A 6,364-nucleotide genomic window follows, 5' to 3' on the forward strand; every position below is an offset into this window, starting at 1 on the left:
TCATGAGAGTGAAAGCAACTCTCTGGAGAGGATGATGAACCTTCGTGCTGGCACGCGTCTCATTCCTCGTTCCATCCGCAGCTGCTGCCATCCGTCATGTCTGTGTGTGCCTGAGTGAGGATAGACACACTCTGAGAGTGTGCCAAGTACATTGCCTTCCATGATATTATACAGACAAACACCATGTACCTGTGTTTGTCATTCACATGTTCTTCTCTCTTTCCCAGTGTCTTAACTTTGCACATAAATTGTCACTTAATGTGACAAAGTGCAGCTTTGAAGTCACTAAGCTCTCAGTAAAAATAAAGCATATAAAGAACTAAGTGATCTTACGCCACACTAGCTGAGTAACCTTTTGGTTTAACTTTTGTTCAGTAGTTTTAATCTTATGTAAAGGTATAGATCTCTGAGTTCATGGGTATAGAGTGATATGATAACTAGGATGTTCTGATGCTGTTCCCCTTACATGCATTATCACTAAGGTTTGTTGATGGTGGAGTGGTAGGACGCTTTACGTCCTAAGGTTCCCTCCTGCCTGTATTGCCTTCTGGCTCTCCCTTTTAATTATTTTGTCATAGCTAAACCTGTCGACCCAGCTTAACCTGAATGATTCATCCTGATGCTTCTGCTTGGGGCTTTGCTGCTGTAATCAAAAATACTCTTATATTATAAAACGACTGTCCTGCTGTGCAAGTATTCACAACATACTCATACTGAACTTTCTTTCAACACACTTGTACTCTTTGCCTTTCCTCTTCTACGTCTGTATACTGTGTTGATTTAAAATCCCAATATGTGATGTCACCCTGAAAAGGTTGGGTTTCCTTTTGAGGCTAGTTCCTCTAAAGTTTTCTTGCTCATGTCATTTTAGTGAGGTTTTTCCCTTGCTGCTGTCACCTCTGGACTGTTCATTAGGGTTAATAAATGCCCCAAATGTCCAGCCACTAAAATAAGCACTGTGTTAAAAATGTACCTATATTACACCTATAGCTGTATGTTGTGAGCTTTGCAAAGCTGGAATTCATGATAGAGCTGCCATTTAGAAACCCATGGTCCAACTTTCACCAGATATCTTACATCTGGATGGATTTATGTTTGGAGCAAGCCAAAGGAGGCACAGTGTCTGAAGTTAGGTACAGTGTGGCAGGCGGGGGGGGGGGGGGGGGGGGGGGGGGGGGTCTAGAAGATTCTTGAATAATGATCCAACATCCCATTACACACAGATCAGCCATAACATTACAACCACTGAGAGATGAAGTGAAGAACTTTTATTATCTCATTACAATGGCACCGGTCAAGGGGTGGGATATATAAGGCAGCAAGTGACCAGGCAGTTCTTATGTGTTGGAAGGAGGAAAAATGGGTAAGCGTAAGGATCTAGGATCTGATAAGGGCCTAACTACGATGGCTAGACGGGTCAGAGCATCTCCAAAATGGCAGGTCTTGTGGGGTGTTTTTAATATTATGACTGATCAGTGTAACCATGACAGCATTTCAAGAAGGATTTAAGTTGTTTTGGAGACAAATAGTGGACCTAGTCCTTATTAGTTAGTTGTTATTATGGGTTTCCATTACTTTATATATAGCAAATTAATAACATTTTTAAAAAATCTAAAATAATTTACTGTTCTTGTTTTCCCTTATATACAGCTTTGTCTGACATTTTGTCCGCTCTTAATGACATCTGGGCATATCAGAGATCAATTATTGTAACAGGCATTTAGAAGGTAATAGTGGTTCTCCCTCCCCCCTATTTCTCTACACATGCTACTCCAGTGATCCTGTTACCAGTAATTCTGACCCCTTCTGCTCTCCAGACCTGCCTGATCCATCATGGTGCCTTACTTCTGGTTGGAGTTCTCATCACTTGGAAATCATTCACTTTTGCTGAGGATGGCCCCACATGGACAGCCTAAGGATCAGTGAGATTACTGAGGATGGTAGCGCTTAAAAACCATGAAGATGGCTGTGGACTGCAATTGATATGAACAGTTTTTCTACAATGGCAAAAACAAACCCCATGTGAAAACTATAATGAATGTCCTGGTTCCACAATTGCACTTTTTGACCATGTAGTACAAGTGATACTTATAAAAGTGAATTATTTATAATTGCACTATTTGGTGTCACCCAGACGAGAATAATTTCCCTTTTGAGTCTAGTTCCTCTGAAAGTTTCCTCTTCATATTGTCTCAGGGAGTTTTTCCTTGTCACCGTCGCCTCTGGTTTGCTCATTGGAGACAAATTTATACATCTATACATTTAAAATTTATATCATAAATGTATATATTTCTGTAAAGCTGCTTCAATTCTTAAGTGCCCTATACAAATAAAATTGAATTGAACTGATTTCCAAGGAGGAAATGGCTAGGGGTGTCATAATGGCACAGACAATAGCATTGCTGCCTCACAGCTCCAGGTGTCTTGGTTCAGTCCTGTGCTCTCTTTTCTCCATGTCCACATGTAGTTTCACCACTCTGCAATGGACTGGCATCCCATTCAGCTGTGACCCAGTTGTGTTCGTTGAAGATGGATGACTGAATGAAATGGCAAGGGCATATTAACAGGAGAATGTTTAAAACAGCATTAGTATGCAGGTCACAATACAGTGTGTTATACATGAGGTCTTTCTAATGTCAGTTCATGGCTCATTTTCATCATATAGGAGAACTAGATAGAAATACTTTACATTCAGTTTGAAAAAGGTTGTTATTTGTAGTTACTCAATTCTAAACAAAATTCCATGTTTACTTACATATTAACAATGGCAGTCGTCTGTCCCTACATCATAGTACTCATAGTAAAAGATATGTCAAATCTTTTAAAGGTCAAAATCAGGTACAAAACTGAATTGTTACCCAAGATCACACTTGGGTACCTATTTGTACTATTTGAGGCTAGTATATTACTTGTAATTATTAAAGACGAATAAGGAAATTGTTGACGAAATATGTGTAAACACAGCCATTTTGATATGCAAGAGCTGTTGTCTAAACATTTTCCTTCATCAAGATGGCTGTTGTCATATAATATATTATATCATATCATATCATATATAGTAAAATTTTACACAATGACAAAGTGAATGCAATTTAAGATTGTTTGTTTAGAAAACTAGAAACTTTGCAATAGTCATTAAGTTGACATTATAAATTGCATTATGGCACAGACTACTAAATTGAATTGCTTTTAATTAGCATGAACAGCCTAATTATTTCTTTCGGCTCCTAATTATTTCTTTCAGCTGAATTCTTTTGTTTGAGTTAGGAATTGGCAGGAACATCAGGAAAATACATCATAATCCCATTTACAATTCATCAAAAACTCTATTAAGATTGAATCAGGTGAGGTCCTTATTACTTGCATTTCTCTGGGGATTTTAATCTCATCCAAATCTGTCAGTGTCTGGAAAGATTTACACCACATTTTAAGTTTGTGTGTGTGTGTGTGTGTGTGTGTGTAATATATATATATATATATATATATATATATATATATATATATATATATATATATATATATATATATATATATATATATAATGTTGTGCGTGAGAATCCCAGGATTTCAGCAGTTTCTGAAAGAAGCCCATCTGGCCCATCACCAACAACCATACCACTGTTAATTTGACAATGATCACACTTTTTCCCCATTCTGATGTTTGATGTGTGCATTAAAAGATAATTAAATCCTTTTTCTTGCATTGTCCTGATGCCACATGATTGGCTGATTAGATAACTGCATGAATACAGGTGTTCCTAATAAAATGTACGCTGAGTGTAATTGTACAGTATGTATGTGTACATTAGATATTAATATGTACATTAACAATGCACTTGGAAAAATGCATATTTGAGAAGCATTGTGTGTGTGTGTTAGTTTCCACACACTAATTCTTTGTTACTTCTCTGATTCAGTAGTTCTGTATCTTCATTTCTTCATTCCTTGTTGGTGACTGGAATCACACAATGTATTCCTCACATCTAAACTGACATTTTTTTTCCACTGTAAATGCAGGAACCATGTGTTTGCATTTTAATTAACCTTATTACCTTCTCGCCAACTGTGTCAAAAAAGCAATGTTGTGTATCCATTGTATGCATGAGCCATTTTGTTAATATCTGGAGCTTAGAGAAACCACAAATAGCATAGTACTTTTTTACTGTAAATGACTAATATCAGGGACGATGAAAATAACCAGCAGGGACATCGCACATCTCCTGGCTGAAGAGGGTTACCAAAAATGTGCAGAAAAACAAATCCAGGTAGAGTGTACAAACAATACAATACAAACGCATAGAGTTAGATAAGATTGCTTTACTCATATATAGAATGCATTGTTCAGTATTAGATATACCCATCAAGTCCACCACATCTGGGATGTCTATTTCCACTCCACTCACCTCTTCTTCCATTATCAAACATAAATTGCTCTTCCCAGTAATAAATCCCATGGTTTCCCTCTTCACGTAAATCAAGCTGTCATTTTTCTTCCGTAGATTTTTTTTTTTTATCCTAGCTTCCACCAGTCCACACAGAGAAATCCCTAGTAAGCTGTTTTTAGTCAATTGTTGCACATTCATCTGCTCATATACATACAGATTCAGATTATCCAACAGGGAAATCTTAACACATTGTACACACTTTACAAAATTATTAATGAAACACACTCCAATTGCAATCATCTAAACTTTAAAAACACTAATATCACATTGCTGTGAACACAATCTAGGTCTTAAACCGAAAGTTATAAATTACATAACACACACAAAAATGTGTTTCTTCAAAGTAATCTTTGGCCAGCTATGTTTCATCTGTTAAATTATTTCTGTAGTTATTATAATAATTTATTTTAATCATTTTTGTACTATATTTATTATAGTAATGTATTATTCCCCATTCATTATCATGACATAATCATCATTACTCCTTATTCATCATCATTCATCAACATGAAGTAAACTCTAAAATGCCCATGACAATAATCGTCCTGATTATTATTCCAGTGTAGCAAAATAGGGTTTGGAAAAATGCACTTTCTGCAGGAACAGTTTGAAGGCTGATTTGTAATGTCTTCCCAGTAGCACCTCAGGTCTATGAGTGATAATGAATTGGAAAGTTCCAGCAAGCCCTCTGTGGAGGTGGGGGGCGTGGACAAGCGTTGGGGGGTGGAGCCGGAGAATGCGAGAGGTAAGGAATGCACACCTGTGGGGAATTCTCTTAATGAATGTTCCTCTGTTGCAGTGAGACCAGGCGAGGACAAGAGGGAGAGAGACACCAGCATGACTTGAGTGTGTGTATGTGTGTGTTAAAGGGGGGAGAAAAAAGGAGCAAAATAAAGAGTTGAGTTGTCTCAAGCCTGCCTCCGCCTTCTTTCTCCTTGCCTGACTTTAAAGTTCATCATACTCTCCTTTATGTTATTTGTTTGAAGTTCAAAAAAAGAATTGAATCAAGGCAGAAAGTCCCTCTGTGACAGTCATATATACCAAGAGCAATTCCATAGTTTAACCCTTAGGGGGCTCAGGCTTCAATGAGAATGGATGATGAGTAAACAGTGATGAAATAGAAGTACCTCTGAAGCTGAATGTAAAAGGCCATAGTCACTTTTGTGTACACATGTTTGTGGGGCTTGTTCAGTATATCCAGTCTCAGTCCTGAGCCATATCAACCTGTAGTTCTCACCTGGTTTCCAACTAAAGCTAAGCAGGGTTGAGCCTGGCCAGTACCTGGATGGAAGATCTCCTAAGGAAAATTAAGGTTGCTGTTGGAAGTGGTGTTAGTGAGGCCAGCAGGGGGTGCTCACTCTATGTTCTGTGTGGGGCCTAATGCCCCAGTATAGTGATGAGGACACTATACTGTGAAAATAGCACTGGATGAGACATTAAACTGAGGTTCTGACTCTCTGTGGTCATTAAAAATCCTCAAATGCATTTCTTTTAAAGAGTACAGGTATATCTCCAGTGTCCTGGTGAAATCCCCCCACTGTCCCTTCTCTATCATGGCCCCCTAATAATCCCCATCTCTGAATTGGCTACATAACTCTTTCCTCTCCACTAATAGCTGGTGTGTGGCGGGAGTTCTGGAGCACTATGGCTGCCGTCGCATAATCCAGGTGGATGCTACACACTAGTTGTGGTCGAGGTGATCCCCCCCCCAGTACTATGTAAAGCGCTACATAAAAATTTAACTGTAACTAACAATAAATAATCAAACTAAAAGAAAAGAGTATAAAAAGAAAAAAGGTTCAACAGACAGCAAACTAAAATGTAGAGGGCACAATATGACAAATGCATATGGAGTCAATGGGGTAAGTAGGGAAGTGTAAGCGCGGAGTTGAAGAGCAAGAGAGGGGTAAGCCCTACTA

At 38.2% G+C, this 6,364-nt stretch overlaps 1 long non-coding RNA gene across 1 annotated transcript; it reads left to right on the forward strand.

The window, feature by feature from the left end:
* Window positions 1-1,440: 1,440 nt before the first annotated feature.
* Window positions 1,441-2,364, forward strand: LOC128632785 (uncharacterized). The gene is made up of 2 exons (XR_008396379.1): window positions 1,441-1,727; window positions 1,818-2,364. It is a non-coding gene; the product is annotated as an uncharacterized LOC128632785 (long non-coding RNA).
* The last annotated feature ends 4,000 nt before the right edge of the window (window positions 2,365-6,364 follow it).

This window comes from Ictalurus punctatus, chromosome 3 (genome assembly GCF_001660625.3).
Source record: "Ictalurus punctatus breed USDA103 chromosome 3, Coco_2.0, whole genome shotgun sequence".
Lineage (NCBI taxonomy): Eukaryota > Metazoa > Chordata > Actinopteri > Siluriformes > Ictaluridae > Ictalurus > Ictalurus punctatus.